General features: G+C 33.0%; 1 protein-coding gene across 5 annotated transcripts in view; it reads left to right on the top strand.

The window, feature by feature from the left end:
* Positions 1-19,191, top strand: part of Gphn (gephyrin) — a 623,546-nt gene that overhangs the window by 41,446 nt on the left and 562,909 nt on the right. The gene's annotated exons all lie outside the window — the stretch shown is intronic.

The raw sequence follows: 19,191 nt of genomic DNA, 5'->3' as shown, positions 1-19,191 counted from the left end.
CACTAAGTGTAAAATACAGTGGCCCAAAGGTTACCTACAAGATTTCTTACCTTCTGCTTTTACTCTTTCTTAATTCTTCCTTCTCTAACCACATTGGCTTCATTGCTATTCCTGGTAGGTATTGATCTTAGAATTTTTGCAGTTATGGTTCCCTTTACCTAAACTACTCTCCCTCGAGGAACCACATGACCAGCTTTCTCAAATGTCACTTCAAACTGCTGTAATAAAAATGGCAATGTCCTCTTCTTTTTCATACACACCTTTTCCTATATTCTTATAATAACTCCCTTTACTGTCTCTATTTTTTTTCTATAGTATTTATTGGCCTTTAACATAATTGTTCATTTACCTATTGTGTGAATATTTGTCTTTTTTCTTTTGTTAGAATAATTTCCACCACAAATAGATCTTCATGTATTTTTGTGTATGTTGACTGATGTATTCCAAGTACTTGGAACAGTACTTAGAACTTAATAAGTGTCAGTGAATTTTTGTTGAGTGAAAGAAGAAAGTCTGTCTTTCTGGGTTGTATAGATATTAAATGCGATAATGTACTATATGAATTTTTTTTTTAAGCAATGAGTGACATTCTGTACATGTTCAGTAATTTTGCTTTCTTTCTGTTTCTTGTTTACTTGGATACCTGGAAGCATTGGAATACTGTAGATTTCTAGAATATTTCATCTCATTCTTATAGTAGCCTTTGCAGCTGAATTCAGCTTTCCCTCATTCTTTTTTGCTTTCTTTCTCTACTCAACATAATAGTTTGAAAGAGAATTAAAGAGAGAGGAGTTTTCCTCTGATATCCAAGCTTATTGTGGATGGGCAGAAAACTGGTGAGACTTAAATTGTAGTAATGTTTCTTTCATTTTAATAGGTCTCTTCTCTTATGTTATTTTCTGGTTCACAATTCCTGGCATGTAGTTAATGCTCAACACATTTTTGAATGGCTCTATTTTTTCCTGTTTAGTGGAATCAGTCTTTTCAAACAAACATGGTCTCTTCCATGGATTATAAGAAGCAAAACAGTCTGAGAACTATGGAGTTGATACAAAGTGTTGAGTAAAGACTGATTTTTGCCCTATAATGCATGGGCCAAGGGGATAAAATATAGTTAGAGAGAATCAGAAATAGACAGGTTTTCTGGTCACAGTGTATTTGTATAAAATAATGCTAAGTTATTTCCAAGGCATGCTAATTATAATAAATCATCTGATTGACTTAGAATTTAATGAAATTCTTTTTTTATACATTTTATTAATGCATTGAAATATGTTGGTTCAAGAATATATATGAATTAATGGAATAGAAAAGCTTACCAAAATAGTCCACGTATAATAGAATATAACTTTTGTTAAGTTTTTTTGCAATGTCAATCTTTTTATTGTGCAACCAACTGAAACAAAGTGACCAATTTCAAAACTATACAAAAGCAAAAAACAATCTAAATAAGCATAAGTTTGTATGATTAAAGTAGATACTTGCCATCTCAAAATATTGAAAAGAATTACCATGCAAAGTTAATTGAAAGACTTCACAATTATTTTGAAAAGAATTGTTATTTACATTGGCATGGATTCTTTTTTTTTTCACTTTCCAGATTTTTAAAATATTTTAATTTGTTCTTTTTAGATATACATGAATGTAGAGTAAATTTTGAAATATTTATATTCATGGAGTATAACTTATTCTAATTAGAATCCCATTCTTATGTTTGTTCATGATGTGGAGTTACCCTGGTCATGTATTCAAATATGGAAAGGTGTGTCTGATTCTTTCTTCTGTCTTTCCTATTCCCATCCCTTCCCTTCATTCCTCTTTGTCTAATTCAATGAACTTCTATTCCACTCTCTACCCTCCCTTGTTATGTTTGAGACAATGTCTTACCTCAGCATCCTGAGTAGCTGGGATTATAGGTGTGTGCCACTATTCCTTGCTTTGATTTCGTAGTTCTTAAATGTCTAATTTTATACAGTGGTTTGCCGTGTAGCATAGTGTTCTGGTTTGGATGTGAGGTGTCCCCCAAAAGCTCACATGACACAATGCAAGAAGGTTCAGAGAAGAAATGATTGGGTTATGAGAGCCTTAACCCAATCAGTGAATTAATCCCCTGATTGGATTAATTGAGTAGTGACTGAAGGCAAGTGGGGTGTGGCTGGAGGAGGTGGGGCTTTGTGGCATGGCTTTGGTATATATATTGTATCTCTCTTTGCTTCTGATCAGTGTGTGAATTGCTTCCTTCTATTGTACTCTCCCATCATGATGTTCTGCCTTACCTTGAGCCCTGAGGAATGCAGCCAGCTGCCTATGGACTGAGACCTCTGAAGCTGTGAGCTCCCAAATGAACCTTTCCTCTTCTGAAGTTGTTCTGGTCAGGTCTTTTAGTCACAACAGTGAAAAAGCTGACTAAAACACATAGTATTATTCATGTGGTTGATGTTCGATAATTACTGAGTGAAATTATATTTGAGACTTTGATGATCTGTAAGCCTAAGAGAGTCTCAAGTCTAATGGCTCTTTCATAGGCTTATCTTTCAGCAGCAATCAGCTTGTGTACTTTTTGCTCCCACAAAGGGTATACCAAAGCAGGTATATATTTTGTATCTTTTGATATCATTCTTTCCAGCTATATACATTTGGATTTAGGAAAGGATACTTTAAATTAAATAATGCCTAGTCTGTAGACTAGCTAACAAATTTTTAATGAGATTTCATGAGGTAGACGTAGCTTGTAAGCAGAATTTTTACCAGTTGAAGTCAGGAATGAAAGAATGGAAGGGAAGCTAAACAAGCTTGTTGGTGGAGAGATCAGAACAAGAGCTATATGAATACATAGGTATATGACATTAACTGGCTTTATCTGAATTAGGTATTTTATAATACAAAATAGAAACATTAAGTATTTGAAGTTTTATACTTAAGAAAAGAGGAATGTCATTTTAATGTCAAATCTGTGCCTGTTTCTTGTGTCATCTTTTGTAATCCCTTCAAACATTCACTTTAGGCTTTGTCAGGGTGAACTGTTTGACTTTTTCTATTATTCTATGCTGGGGCTTATAGTTCTAGGCCCAGACCCTTCTGACAAATTTAATTTAAACCCCCTGGGTATTTTATTAAGGTCTTTTTTTAACTTAACAGTATTTAAATTACAGTTCTCCCGAGAATTATGGGACTGTGAAATCTGTGCTCAGATCTTTAGCTTTCCAGCTACCATTTTCAGCTGGCATTCTTGAGATTTTAATCTCTAATGCATTTTAGAAGTAAGCAATAACTTTAGGGAGTGTCTTTATGGAATTTGGGGGCTTCTTTCTGCAGTTCTTTAAAGTGATAACTCCACTGATAGTTTGATCATAGTTTTGTTTTTTCCCTGGCCTTCTTTATAGAGTATAGATTTATTTGTGGTGGTGTGATAGGCGATTTTTATTGATTCGTTTTGGTCATATGTAACATCAGATTTCATTTTGACATTATTATAAAAGCATGGAATAAAATTTGTTTTAATTCAGTCCCCAGTACTTTCCCTTTCCCTTCTCTCCTCCCTCTTTTCCCTTCCCTTTACTCTACTGATCTTTAAAAAAAAAAAAAAAAATATATATATATATATATATATATATATATGCATATATATATATATATATATATATATATATATATGTATATATATATATATATATATATATGTATATATATATATATATATATATATATATATGTTAGTGTCGTGTGGATATACATGATGGTGAGTATATTCCTATATGTACATAGGAAAATTAGGTAAGCTTCATTACACTGTTTTTACTTATCCCATTCATCCCTCCTCTCTCCGCTTCATTCCCTTCGTCTACTCCACTGATCTTTCTTCTATTTTTTGCCCCCCCCCCCGTTATTTTGGATTAGCTTTTGCATATCAGAGAAAATATTATATCTTTGACTTTTTGGGACTGGCTTATTTCACTTAATACGATAGTCTTCAGTTCCATCCATTTACAAGTAAATGCCATAACATCATTCTTTATGGCTGAGTAAGACTCTGGTAGTGGTTTGAGGTATAAATACAAGCAGAAGTTTAGCTATGGTCTCAGGTAGAATTAGAGGACTTTAGTTCCTATTGCCCTACAGGGACTGCTTGCTTTTGTACAAAGAAGCTAAGTAAGTTTCTGGCTTTAACTCTTTAGTTCTGCTTCCAATTTCTAATTTCTTTCACTTTTGGATCACAGGGTGAGAGTAAGGGGGAATATATATGACATATGTATATGTATGTGTGTGTGTGTGTATGAGTGACATATATATACATTTATATATATGAATGATATATATATGTAAATTTTAAATCAACATTGAGTAAAATGGACTTTTTTGTTACAGTTCTATTAATTTAACACATATATATTTACATAGCCATGACCATAATTGGGTTACAGAACACTCATCCCTCAAATCTCCCTTGTTATCTTTAAGATTTATTCAAGTTGATTCATGCATCAATAGTTCATTCCTTTAAAAAAATGTTTTTTTTGTAGTTGTAGATGGACAGAATGCCTTTATTTTATTTATTTTTATTTTAGGTAATTCTGAGGATCAAACCCAGTGCCTCATGCATGCTAGGCAAGGGCTCTACAGCTAAGCTACAGCCCCAGCCCTCATTTCTTTTTATTCTTGTGTAGAATTTCATTATATGAATATAGTTTATTTATTCACTAGTTGAAAGACTTTTGGGTGCTTTTCTTTCCTTTTCTTTTTAGGTTTTAAATAAAGCTACTCTAAACGCTTTACATATAGGTTTCTGTGTGAATATATATTTTGGTTTCTCCAGGGTAAAATCCCAAGAATAGGATTGCTGCATCCTCTTATGAATGTCTACTTTTTAATAAATCACCAAACTGTTTTCTTAAATAGCTGTGCCAATTTGCATCCCTACCAACAGCACATGAGAGTTCCAGTTGCTCTGTAACATTGCTAGCACATGTTGTTTTTTATTTTAGTCATTCTGAAAGGCATGTACTGTAATCTTCTTGTGATTCATATTTCGCTTTTGGATAAAGATATTAAACATCTTTACATGTACTTATTTACCATCATATATCCTATCTTATGAAGTGTCTTAAGTATTTTACCTAGTTTTTAAAAAATTTTTTTAGTTGTAGTTGGACACAATACCTTTATTTTATTTACTTATTTTTATGTGGTGCTGAGGATCTAACCCAGTGCCTCTCATGTGCTAGGCGAACGCTCTACCACTGATCCACATTCCCAGCGCCTTACCTAGTTTTTAACTTGGTTATTTTATTTTATTTAAGTCTAGCCAGATTTGTTACTGCCCCCCCGCCCCCGTTTCTTTTCTCTTTTGCCTGCTATTGCCATATATTTGACGCTGATAGGGTGAGTCTTAAGTATGTATTCACTATGCCATGTTGATTGGAAGTTCAAAGTTGAATATTTTTGAGGTCAACATTTCTTACATTAAAGGATTCCAGAAAACTAATGGAATAGAGATGGAACAAAGTAATTGAGAATATCTAAATAATCCTGCTTGATACTCTTTTTTTACAAGCATATTTTGACCTATAAAATGAAATGAAACCATTTATATTCAGGTCAACTAATTTCGAAGATTAGTATAAGCCATGGAGCTAGAATTTTGGTCCCATAGTTTTATGTCTGCATTTAAAAACTAGTTTTCAAAGTCTAATTTATATGGTTTTATATTAAGTATTTTAAACATTTTCCATTGAATGGAGGATTTATAGAAGTACTTCATACTGACATATTTTATTTTCTCATGATTTTAAATTGGTGTTTATGGCAGTTCTCATAATGTCTTTGAGTGCTAGAATATACAAAGGCTTTTACTTCAAGCATTTGCTACATATCCTAATTTAAAAAATGAACATGTTTAATTAGTGTTAAGATATTAAAATGTTTTCCCAAGTTTTGTTAAGAATATAATGATAAAATGATGGTTCACTGCAAAGGAACTTGTAATTAAAGTACAGGAAAAAAAAATCACTGATTTAAGTGAACAGCCACTGAGACACTTGACACAACTAGAATGACTGCTTATGGTGAATTTCAGATTCTTTTTTTTTAATAATTTTTTAAATAGGTTGACACAATATCTTCATTTTATTTTTTGTGGTGCTGAGGATTGAACGCAGTGCCTCACTCATGCCAGGCAAGCACTCTACCTCTAAGCCATAACCCCAGCCCACCTTTCAGATTCTTATCTTTAGAAATTTGTTTCCTATTGCATTGACAGAATTATGATGATTTTAAGGGGATTTCTGTATTTCCTTTTAAGGAAAAAAACATTTTTTTTGCATTAAGCAGTAAGGTGGAATATACTACTACATGGGTATTAAAGGCAGTATGTAATTTCTTTCATATAGCCTACATGCTTCTCATGCATCAAGTGAATGTGCTAAAATACAAGAAATGTAGTTTTGAGGGCTAACTCAAATTATATGTATATTTTCCTGTGCATCAGCAGGATTCTGTGGTTTTAGTGTGGGTAGACAAGGCTGTCATAAAAAAATTACTTGAACTTTTAAAATTGAGTTATTTTCCAGTTCTGCAAGTTATTAATATATCTAGTGGTTGTAGAATTAGAATTCCAAATTGTGAGAATCTGTTTACCTTTAGGTCTCATTTTGGTTTGAGGTCCTTTCTTTGATCTAGCTGGAATTTGTAATATGATATGAATTAGTCTTCACTTGAGGCAATGTTTGACGGTCTTAAGTAGATGAACATTATTTAAGAAAGAGTTCAATGATTCATTTGACAAATTATTTTAAAATTTCACAAGAAAAAATATTTTTCTCTTTAGAAACCAGAGCAAATGATTTTTGCCTCCTAAGCCCAAATTCTCAAGCCAAATTTGGATTCCCAATTAAAGTTTTGTTAATTATTACCACAGAAAGCTTCACAAAGTAAGACACTGTTGATTTATAACTTCCTGAGAAGCTCTACAACATCATGACAATATACACTCCTCCTTTGAATTTATTTTCAGAAATGACATAAATACCTTGTTATAACTGATCTTTTGTATAAAAGTACTGAAATTTGATGAGGAAAATACACAAAAGAAACCGTAGTACTGTGAAAATAAGAAACAATTTTTCTGTGAAATTCTGTAATCAGAACAATGAAAAGACAAGGTGTCAGTAAAAAATAATCATATTTTATTATCTGTACCTTACATAATGATACTCATCAGACCTTTGTGATTTTTTTACACCATAAGCTTCTTTTCAAGAAATTTTTTTTAGTTATTCATGGGCACAATATCTTTATTTTGTTTATTTATTTTTATGTGGTGCTGAGGATCGAACCCAGGGTCTCACACGTGCGAGGCGAGCACTCTATCACTGAGCCACAACCCCAGCACCCCCCACTTTTTAAAATTTATTTTTTAGTCGTAGTTGGACACAATACCTTTATTTTATTCATTTATTTTTATGTGGTGCTGAGGATCGAACTCAGGGTCTTGCATGTGTGAGGCGAGTGCTCTACCGCTGAGCCACAACCACAGCCCTTAAGAAATTTTTAATGTTCTCTGAGACTTGAAATGTGATTCTACTGTTAAGGGCTTTCTTATACATTTTAAATCATTCTTATTTTAATTGCTCATATAATTCAGTATAGAATTTATTCTCCAGGTGGCATGATATGTTATTATTCTCATTAACATAATCCTGAATTAATAGTTCTTTCTATATTATGTTTAATTCAGAGATTTCTTAAATTTGAGACAGTATTAACTATAGTTTTCATTTTATGTTGTAATAGTTGCTTTTTATTTCATCTTGCAAATAAATAGATTAATATCAAAGTGAAAAATATTTTGCCAAGGTTGCACAGATATTTAACATTATATAACTATAATATAGTTTATCTTAGTCTAGTGTTTTTGTTTGTATTTATGTTGGATATGTATTATTTCTAAAATTACATTGAGCAAATTAATGTTAACATCTAATATAGAAAACTGATGTTAAAGAATATGTACTCTGTTTTCTATTGCTGCCATCACAAGTTACCACAAATTTTGATTGTTTACACCAATTTATACCACAATATTTGGTGGTTTAAACAATCCAAATTTGTTATCCTTACACTTCTGAAGGTCAAAGTCTAGTCCTCACGGGACTAAAATCAAGGTGTTAGCAGGTGTCATTGGTTTCTTGAGGTTAGGGAAGTAACAGTAAGCTGTCTTTCTCAGCTTCTAGAGGATACCTTCATTGCTTGGTTCATGGTTTCCTTCTTCCTTCCTCACAGTCAGTAGTGGTGAGTTTAGTCCTTATCACACTGCCAGGACTTTCAACTGTCCTGTTGTCTTTCTTTGAAAACACCTGGAAAAAGTTTTTGTCTTTAAGGACTCATGTGATTAGATTGGGCCCATGCAGATGATCTCAAGTAATCTTCCTACCTCAAATTCTTAATCTTTTAATTACATTTGCAAAATTCATGATGCTATGTGTAGGGGAGCAAAATAATCCTTTCCTCTCCTTCTGCTGTCCTTGTTTCCCTTTCTGGGGCCCTATAAATTGGATTAACAAATAACAGATTAAGTTTCAGTTAAACCAAATGAATAAATTCTGGGAATCTATTGTACAGCATGATGACTGTAGTTAATAATAATGTATTATGTACCTGAAAATTGCTTTGAGTAGATTTTAAATGTTCTTACCACATAAAATGATGAATATGTGAGATGATGGATATGTTCATTAGCTTGATTTAATTTTACATTGTATATGTATATTAAATATGTTGCCCACCATAAATATATACAATTTTTATTTGTCAGCTATAGTTTAATAAGGCTAGAGAGAAGGGGAAAATAGAAGAGAAAAATAAACAAAAGCTTAACATGTAGATTGTTCATTCACATGGCAGTACTGAGGGATGAGTAATTACTCAAAGGCATGGTTAGAACTTGGGCTTATCATTTATATTAACCAGTGAACAGTACTTTTATAGATAAAGACAAGATGAGTTTCTAGGGGCAGCAAATTATGGGAAGGAAAATAAATGAGGGTAGTTAATAGAAAATTAGGGCTAGTTAATAAGATTCATTATGTAGATTCCTTTGGTGTACTGTCTTCTGTAGGTTGATGAGTCTAGAGTTGTTTCTGATGATTAAGAATCCTTTAAGACTTGCCCTGCACTTCCTGGTATTGAGGGAGAAGGTAGGAGATTTTTGTCTTATTTTTTCTCAGTTGGTTTCAGCTTAAAATAATCTTTATGCCAAAAGTGGCATATTTTGGGGCGACATACTATGAACTCGTTCACATGTAAGGTAACATTTTCACAGGTGCCTGGGTATTAGGACATTGACAGTTTAGATGGGGAGGCATGATTTTGCCTACAAAAATTTGCATACAAGGTCCTTGTTTTTTTCCCCTTAGAGGATATTACTGATTTATAATTTGGAAAGAACTTTTATTAAACTGTAAAAGCTCTAGACCTTCATAGAATAATTGTTTTAAGTATAAACTGATGGACTTAGTTTCCTGAGTGTTAGAAATATAATTTAAAGGGGCTGGGGATGTGGTTCAAGTGGTAGCGGATTCGCCTGGCATGGACGCCCCTGGGCGCTGGGTTCGAGCCTCAGCACCACATAAAAACAAAATAAAGATGTTGTGTCCACTGAAAACTAAAAATAAATATTAAAAATTCTTTCTCTCTCTCTTAAAAATATGATTTAAAGAATATAGCATGTAACAGTAGTGTTACTGGATTCATATCTTTCTGTTTGCTTCTCAACAGCCAATACTCAGGGGATGAGAGTTGGAGGGAGAGTATTCAGGTTTATTCAAGGGCTGGCACCTTAATAAGATTGGGGTTCAGGTATCCCTGAATCTACCTTAGGGAACTCAGGTACGTGAAGGGGCTTTTATGGGGAGGAAAAGAGAGTAAAGAGGTAATAATAGATAGGAAGGTACATATTGTTGTGCATCTAGGCTCCATAAGTATATCCATCATTTGAAGTATTTTGTTTTCTGCTAGAATATTCTTGTGATAACAGCTGGCCTTCTTCTAGGCTAGTTCCTGTAATTTTTTAGACAGATATACTATTTCCCTATAAGTTAAACATAAACTTTTAATAAAAGAACAGGACTAGAAAGTTCTTGTCCCACATTTTGATGTTATCTGAAAGCTATTAATGTTCCTGGTTTTGAAAAACTAAAGAATGATTACGGATTAGTAGGTTCTGCTACTATTTTTTTTTCAGGTTGCTTTTCCTGCAATAATAGCTGACTTTAGCAGTTGGTATTTCAGTCATTTAAATGTTGTTTTCATTAGAATTTACAATGCCAGGCAACGGGGAAAAACAAAGAATGACTTTATAAGGGGCAATTTGCCGAATAGAACTAATCTAGAATAGGGAGGCATAAGACACAGTGGTGTAGCCATTATTGCTGTTAAACTATTGTGACTAATTTTTTATGCAATATATTAAGATGTAATTTAAACTTCTGAAGGTTTGCTTGAATAAACTGACAATAAACAGATTAATCAGGAGCAAGGCATGGTGATAATCTTAAGAGAATGATTATCCAATTATTCGGTGAAGTTCAGATGCTTTATATTCCCTTCTTCATAGAAAAAACAAAAGTGGGGGAAATATAGGCAATTTTTAGTAATAGTAAATGATTTTTAAGAGGAATGACTGGGTCAGAAGGACAGACACTAGTTCATAAATGATTTTCTTTGGAAGAATGAATGCACTCGGGAGATGAACAATAGTTTATGACAAAGTCTGTTAGAATGTGGTTGCTTTCTTTCATCTTCCTATATTATATATGTAGGGTTTGCTACATGGTAAGTTGTATTCAATAACATAATAAGGTTTTGCACATGATCAAGTTGGTTTCATTCCAAGGATGCAAGGATTTTTCAACATATGCAAATCAGTAATCATAATTCATTGTATAAATTGAATCAAGGACAAAAACCACGTGATCTACTCAATATGTGCAGAAAAATCCTTCAACAAATTCCTGTATACACTCATGTTAAAAAATTAGGGGTAGAAGGAACTTACCTCAACATCATAAAAGCTGTCTATGATAAACCTAAAGCCAACATCATACAGAATGGGGAAAAACTGAAAACATCTCTTCTAAAGTCTAAGACAAGGGATATCTACTCTCTTCCCACTATTTAATATAGTACTTGACATTTTAGCCAGAGCAATTAGACTGGAAGGAAAGAAAAGGGGTTTAAATAGGAAAGGAAGAAGTGAAATTATCACTGTATGCAGGTGATATGATCATATACTTAGAAGACCCAAAAATACTCCACATGTCTAGAGCTGATAAACAAGTTGTACAAAAATAACAGGATATTAGATCATTATAAAGTAATAGATTTTCTATACACTAATAATGAACCAACTGAAAAATTAGAAAAACAATTCCATTCACAATAGCCATATCTATATATGTGTATGTATATGTATATATGTATGTCTGTGTATATATAAATACCTAGGAATAAATCTAGCTGAGGAGATGAAAGACCTCTATAATGAAAATTATAGAAAACTGGAGACATTAGAAGGTGGAAAGACCTCCCATGTTCTTGGATAGGCAGAATCAATTTTGTTAATATATCCATATTGCTAAAAGTGATTTACAGCTCAATGCAATCCCCATCAAAATACCAATGACATTCTTCACAGAACTAGGGAGAAGAGTCCTAAATTTCATATGGAGGAATAACAGACCCAGGATACTAAGAATTCTTTTTCTAATTTTTTTTTTAAGTTGGACAATAACTTTATTTTATTTATTTATTTTTATGTGATGCTGAGGATTGAACCCAGTGCCTCACACCTGTAAGCACTCTACCACTGGACTACAACTCCAGCCCCCAACGCAGTTTTTGAGCAATAAGAGCAATGCTGGAGACATTGCACACCAAAATTCAAATTAAAATACTAACCTACAGTAACAACGTCATAATAGTGGCATAAAACTAGATATGTAAGCCTGTGGGATAGAAGAGACAAATTCATACATACAGTCATCTAATTCTTGACAGAAATGCTAAAAACACATCTTGTAGAAAAGACAATCTTTTTAATAAATTGTGCTGGGAAAATTAGATATCCATATGTAGAAGAATGAAACTAGATTCCCATTTCTCACCCTACATAAAATTCAACTTAAAGTGGATAAAAGTGCAACTGCTAAAAGAAAAGATAGGGTCAGCTCTTCGATATATAGGCACAAGCATCAGCTTCCTCTATAAAACTCCCAAAGTTCAGGAATAAAACCAAGAATTAATAAATGGAATGGTATCAGATTAAAAAGCTTCTGTACAACAAAGGAAACAACCAAGAGTGTGAAGACAAAGTGCAGAATGGGAGAAAATCTTTGCTAGCTGTTCTTCTGTGAGAGGATTAATATCCATAACATAAAGAACTAACCCCCTCTCAAAAACAAACCAAAACCAAAAACAAACCCTTAACACCCAGAGAATAATCCTGTCGATAAATGGGAAAATAAAACTGAAGGGATAGTTCTCAAAAGTAATATAAGTATTGTCTGTCTCTAAATAAAATAATCAACTAATATATAAAAAAAAGCTCAATATTGGGCCGGGGTTGAAGCTCAGTGGTACAGCGCTTGCCTCGCACACATGAGGCCCTGGGTTCGATCCTCAGCACCACATAAAAATAATAAAAATAAGGATATTTTTAAAAAAGCTCAATATCTTCAGCAATCAGGGAAATGCCGATCAAAACTACACTAAGAATTTAATCATGTTCCAGTGAGATTGGCAATCATCAAGAATACAAATAATGCTGGTGAGGAAACGGGAAAGGAGTAGTTTATATACTGTTGGTGGGATTGTAAATTAGTACAACTACTATGGAAATCAGTATGGAGATTCTTCAAAAGACTAGGAGTGTAACCATTCCATATATCCCAATTAATTATTTCACTCCTTGGTATTTATCCAAAATAAAGTGTACTATAGTGGTCTGTGCATACTCATGTTTATGGAAACACACTTCATAGTAGCCAAATTATGGAAGCAGCCTAGGTGTCTGTCAACAGATGAATGGATAAAGAAAATATGGTATATGCAATGGAGTTTTACTAGTCATAAAGAGGAATAAAATTATGTTATTTGCAGGAAAATGGATGGAGCTGAAGAATATCATGTTAAGTACAGTGAGCTGGATTCAGAAAGTCAATGATTGTATGTTTTGCCTAATGTGGAAGAGAAAAAAGAGAAAAGAAGGGATCTTAGGAAAACAAAAGGGAGACCAGTAAAGAGAGGATGGAGATCAGGGGGAGGGAAAAGGAAGGCAAAGGGAATGAAAGAGCCCAAATTATGCTATGTGCTAATGTAAATATATCATAAGGAAGCCCACTATTAAGAATAATTATAGCTGGGCATAGTAGTGCATGCCTGTAATTCTGGTGGCTTGGGAAGCTAAGACAGGAGGATCATGAGTTCAAAGCCAGCCTCAGCAATGGCGAGGTGCTAATAAGCTGCTCAGTCAGACCCTGTCTCTAAATAAAATACAAAATAGGGCTGGAGATGTGGCTCAGGGGTCGTTTGCCCCTGAGATCAATCCCCAGTACCAAAAAAAAAAAAAAAAAAAAAAAAATCACCAATAAAATATTTTTAAAAATTAGAAAAATTACTGAATAAAAAGTTATAAAAGTAAAATAAATTTAACTTTATAGAAAAATGTTCATTTACTTTTCTGTGTTACAGAGAATGATTAATACTTATTTTAAAAAGTAATCTTATGTACTACTAATATAGTCATCCTTTTTTACTTAAGCCTTAGGTTCAGAAGTGTGTGACTTCCTAAAAGTAGCCACTGATCGAAATCCAGGAATTGGAGGAATTTAGTAGTAGAAGATTCCCTTGGAATACAAATCTAACATTTTTTAAAAATATTTTTTTAGTTGTTGATGGACCTTTATTTTAATTTATTTATATGTGGTGCTAAGATTTGAACCTAGTGCCTCACACATGTGGGGCAAGCGCTCTGCTACTGAGCTGCAACCCCAGCCCACAAATCCAACATTTTGATACAGTATGTAGAAGGTTATCTTTTTTGCCTTCCTTACTACTCTCTCCATTTCCTACCCCCCCAAAATAAATAAATAAATAAATAAAAATCACATTCCTGCCTTTTCTCCTGTCTGCTTAGTACTTTGTGACTTTTTAAAAAGAATTAAAATAGATATACATGATATATTCAATGTAATACAGAAATGTAGGAACTGAAAGATAAATTTAGCTTCTTTATTTGCATCCTCATTGTTTATTTACCAACCTCAATTATATGTCCTTCTCCCTAAAGATAATTATCATTAATAATTTCTAGTAAATATTTGATAATTTCAGAAAATATTTGATGCACATTAAAAGTAGATGGCTATACTTAAATATGTCTTCTGATTCATGTGTGTATTAAAACATACCCCATGGGGTTATCTAATGATACATATTTTTGGCCTTATTTCTGGTTTTAGTGCGGTCTTATCCTTTTTTTTTTGTTTACTTGGTCAAATTTTGTTTTCCTTTTATTTATTTTTTAAAATTTATTGGTTCTTTTTAGTTACACATGGCAGCAGAATCCATTTTGATGTAATTATACAAGCATGGGATATATATTATTCTAGTTAGGATCCCATTCTTATGGATATACATGTTGATGGGATTCATTGTGTTGTTTTCATATATGTACATGGGAAAATTATGTTAGAGTCTACTATGTTGGATTCTACTATCTCTCCTTTTCAACCCCCCTCACTTCCCTCCATTTCTTATTGTCTAATCTACTGAATTTCTATTCTTCCTCTCACCTTTCCCCACTTACTGTGGGTTAGCATCCACATATCAGAGAAAACATTCGAGCTTTGGCTTTTGGGACTGGCTTGTTTTACTTAGCATGATAGTCTTCAGATCCAATCATTTGCTGGCAAATGTCATAAAGTTGTTCTTTATGGCCAAGTAATACTCCTTTGTATATATACACCACATTTTCTTTATCCATATGATACAGTTAAATCCAGATTGATAATTATTAATGCTTCATTTCAAGGTGTGATATGATTATAAGCCAGGAATTTCTATCAGTTAAATTATTATTAAATGTTTTTTCTTATGTATATCATTAAGTCTTTTCCCCAATTCATAAGAGCAAAGTTATATGCAAGAAGTAAAATCTGATGTTTCTAGTTAGTTTTTGTGTTGGATGAATCATTTAGTTTTTGTGTTGGATGAATCATCTATAAAATGGGGAGGAAGAAGGGAAGGGTAAATGTGTGTGCCATATTTTTGTTTATTTAGAAAGGAATTAAAATTAATTATGATAAGAAGGAGAGTATATTATATGCCAGTAACCACGCCCAGTCATAAAAATGCAGTTTTTCTTAGCAGTCACAGGATAAGTTATTTGGTTATTTTCATTATAAATGATGGCTAAGTCCTTCTTTGATTACATTTCTCTTTCATGTTGGAATATATAAAGTTGGGACAGATTACTGAATTGTCAGCTGAAAGTCCTCTGATGATAGAATAGATTGGTACTTTGAGCTTTATACATCCTTTGAGTTGAACTTGGGCTTTTCAGTGAATTTGGTGTTTTGACAAAGGAAATCATGGTAAATTGGTATAGGATTCGTGTGTTATTACCATACCATTTCTTATCATATTGTTTAACTGAGATATGCCATTTGTAATAAAAATTACTTCTTATAAAAAAGCAACTAACATGAGGTTTAATGCTGTGTTTACCTTTTGAAATTAAGTTAACTTTTTGGGTAGGTGAGAAAAACTTTCCCTATTCATAACCAAAGCATTTAGACTGATTACACAAATTAGATAGATCTAAATGATTATACAATTCGGGCAATTCTGCATGATTACATAAGCCAAATGATCCTGAATGAGTTGACTCCATGGTATAGTTCACAAAATTGACAAACTGTTATTCTTGGTCCTTGCCTGATGTACTTTATATACAAACATAAAAATGCAAATATAGATATATTTGTTAAGCTTTTGCAACTTGACTACTGATTATTAAATTACTTTTGTTGTCTGAAACTTTGTCTTCATACCAAAATCAGTGTTGTGATTGTAATGATAAGGACTATTGATATATGTAGTTCAAAGTGATACACAGCTTGAGTTTACAGTATTCAAAGTTAGTTAAGGAATTGCTCCTTTTAGGCTATGAGAAACTATTCTTAATTTATTGTCAGAGAATAAAACTTAATATTATTAAGTTCTATTCTTTAAAACATTCTTTTTTAATTCTAAAATTCTTTGAAAAAATTAATGGGAAAGCAAATTTGATTATTGTATTTTTCACCTAAGAACTGAGTAAATTTGGGTTTCAGCTCCAACTCTGTCATTACTTAGTTATATATATCTCAATTGTATAAAAAAGACACATTGACCAACTTACTTACACCATGAGAAAATGCTTATTTACTTCTAAAATAGCAGAATTGAATTTTTAGTTTATCTGAAATCCATTCCCTTGGAAAACTCAGTGGCAAACATGATTTTTTTTTTCTGTTTTTCTGTCCTTAGTTTGAGGTAGTTTTGAACTGCATTTTATTTACATTTTTCTTTATACAGCCATGTGTCATTTAATGATACATTCTGAAAAATGAGTCGTTAGGTGATTTTTTGGTTTTGTGAGATTATCATAATAGAGTATTCTTATTTAAACCTACATGGTGTATGTCAGTCAGTCAATGTGTATTTTTTATACAATCGAGATCAGGTTAAAAACAAGATGTATGAGGCTGTTGCCAGTGTAGACCATTCAATTTACTATTTTATAGTAAACATTTTAAAAAAGCAAATGTAAGGAGTGCTAAAATAATGTTAAAAGTATGATATAGTAAATACATCAACTAATGATAGTCTTTTATTGTCATTAATAATTTGTAGTATACATAAGTGTATAGGCTGTACTTTTATATAACTGGTAGCACAGTAAATTTGTTTACACTAGCATCATCACAAACATGTAATATGTTGTGCTATGACATTATAATAGCTATGATGGCATTAGCAATGGGAAGTTTTCAGATTCATTATAATTTTATGGTATCACCATCATATATGTGGTCTGTCGTGGACTGAAAGATCATTATGTGATGTACAATGTGGTTTAGGACTTATAAACTGAGAGGATGCAAATTCTAAATCAGACAAAATCTTCTTAATAATCCTTTAGCTGATCAAAGTGTACAATCAAATCAAGGAATTAAGTTGTAATAGGCTAATGTGAGATGACATGGTAAGATTCTGAGTGTATATGTGTATGTTTTTGGTGGATGTTAGTCATTTTTTTTGCCAGTACAACATAACCTGAGATTACCAACCTAAAAAGAGGAATGGTTTATTTTGGTTCATAGTTTCAGAGGTTTCAGTCCATGGTTGCCTTGGCACTATTTCTTTGATCTAGTGACAGCACTGTGCATCATGGAAATTTATGGTGGAGGAGATCTGTTTACTGGGAAAGGGGTGGGGGAGGGCACAAAGGGACTGGGTTCTTAATATGCCAAAGGCACATCTCCCGTGAACTTTCATTCCACTAGGCTCTACTTTTTAAAGATTCCAATAGTGCCACAATCTGGTAACTAAGTCTTTAACATATGGGCTATGTTGGAGTGGGGGCATTCTAGATCCAAACTGTAGCAGCTAAAATATGTAAATGTATGTGTGTGTGTGTGTGTGTGTGTGTTTGTACACACTTTACTATCAAATAATGTTATCATTAATTTTTAATTTTATGAATCTTTATAAGTGTTTCTGTTCCTTTTCCAGGTATAATTCCGGAACTAGGATTTTTCTGCTGCTTCTCTAGGAGTAGAGCTACCCTTTTCCCCCATGTTTCCCTCTCCCACTTTTAGTGAATATCCTCCAGGCTATGGTTGTGAGGCCCTTCACCCTAAAGATTAAAGATTTTGTTGCTTAGGCAACATAGGACAGAGGAATCTAGGCAGAGTTTCACACCTAATTTCACACTGGACTTGCACCAGTGCCCCTAAGTACAAATGTTTACACTAATGTTTTTGTTTTGTAGAGGAGGTAGGCTAGATGGTCCTGGGTAGTCTTTCAATTGTAGCTGCTGTTCTCAGGTAGTAGCAATGAGGAGGAACTATCTTAGAATTCCTTTCTATATTCCATGTGTTCCTAATAGGATTCCAGGAGAAAGATGGTGCAAGAAGATATACGACCTCCTATGTTTGTAGCCCCCAGGGTTTTACACTGGCTTGGTAGCTCACTGCCAGTCTCTAGAAATGTGTGAAGATTTCTAGTTTAGTCTTGGCAGTTTATGGTAGTGTTAAGTGGCATCTGTCCCAGATTAGGAAAATCTTGGATCCTGTTTCCAACCCCCTGCCCCATGCCTGTCTCTCCATATTTCAGGCACATTGTTTGACCTGTGACCTTAGTTTTCTGATGGGCTCAAAAAGTTATTAATTTGGAAATTTTCTGGATTTCTTATTTTTTTGGTGGGAGTGAAGCTATTTCCAGCTGCCATTTTTTAAATTTTAAATTGAAAACATTTTTTCTTAAAAAAAGTTCTATGCCATAGTTCCCCATCTATTCATTTATCATGTCTTTCTTTAAATCTTAAACATATTTATAATAGCTGATTTAAAATTTTTGTTTTCTCCCGCCTATATTTATTTTCAGTTGTTTCTGTTTTAAAAATTCTTATGAGTTACATTTTCCCTTTTTAATTTCTATGTTTTTGTTTGTTTTTTAAATCATGGATGCTGTTTGGTAAACTTGATCTTTTTGAAGTTTTGTTTGTTTGAAGCCAAGCTGGTCTAGAGTAATTGTATCAAGGTGTGGCCTTTCTAGGATTGACTTGAATACTTACACTGTTCAGTAAGTTTTCTGTACTATTTTACTACGTGATTAATGGAGTATTGGTTTAGCCCAAAATTCCTATGACTACATTCTGTCACACCTTACAAAGTTGTGCAGTGATATTAGTTTAGCCCCAAATTCCTAAGACTACAGTCTATCTGACATTAGAAGGTTTTACCCTGTACTTGTTTAGCTCAGAATTTGCTAAAGCCTTAGGCCTTTTTGCACCTTCTGGAGTTCTTTCTTTGTAAAATGACTTCATTTTTGGGAATATGCCCTGCAAATTCCATCTATTTCTACTTCCCC

This window comes from Marmota flaviventris, chromosome 2 (genome assembly GCF_047511675.1).
Source record: "Marmota flaviventris isolate mMarFla1 chromosome 2, mMarFla1.hap1, whole genome shotgun sequence".
NCBI classification, from domain to species: domain Eukaryota; kingdom Metazoa; phylum Chordata; class Mammalia; order Rodentia; family Sciuridae; genus Marmota; species Marmota flaviventris.
This window is presented reverse-complemented; position numbering and strand designations above follow the sequence as displayed.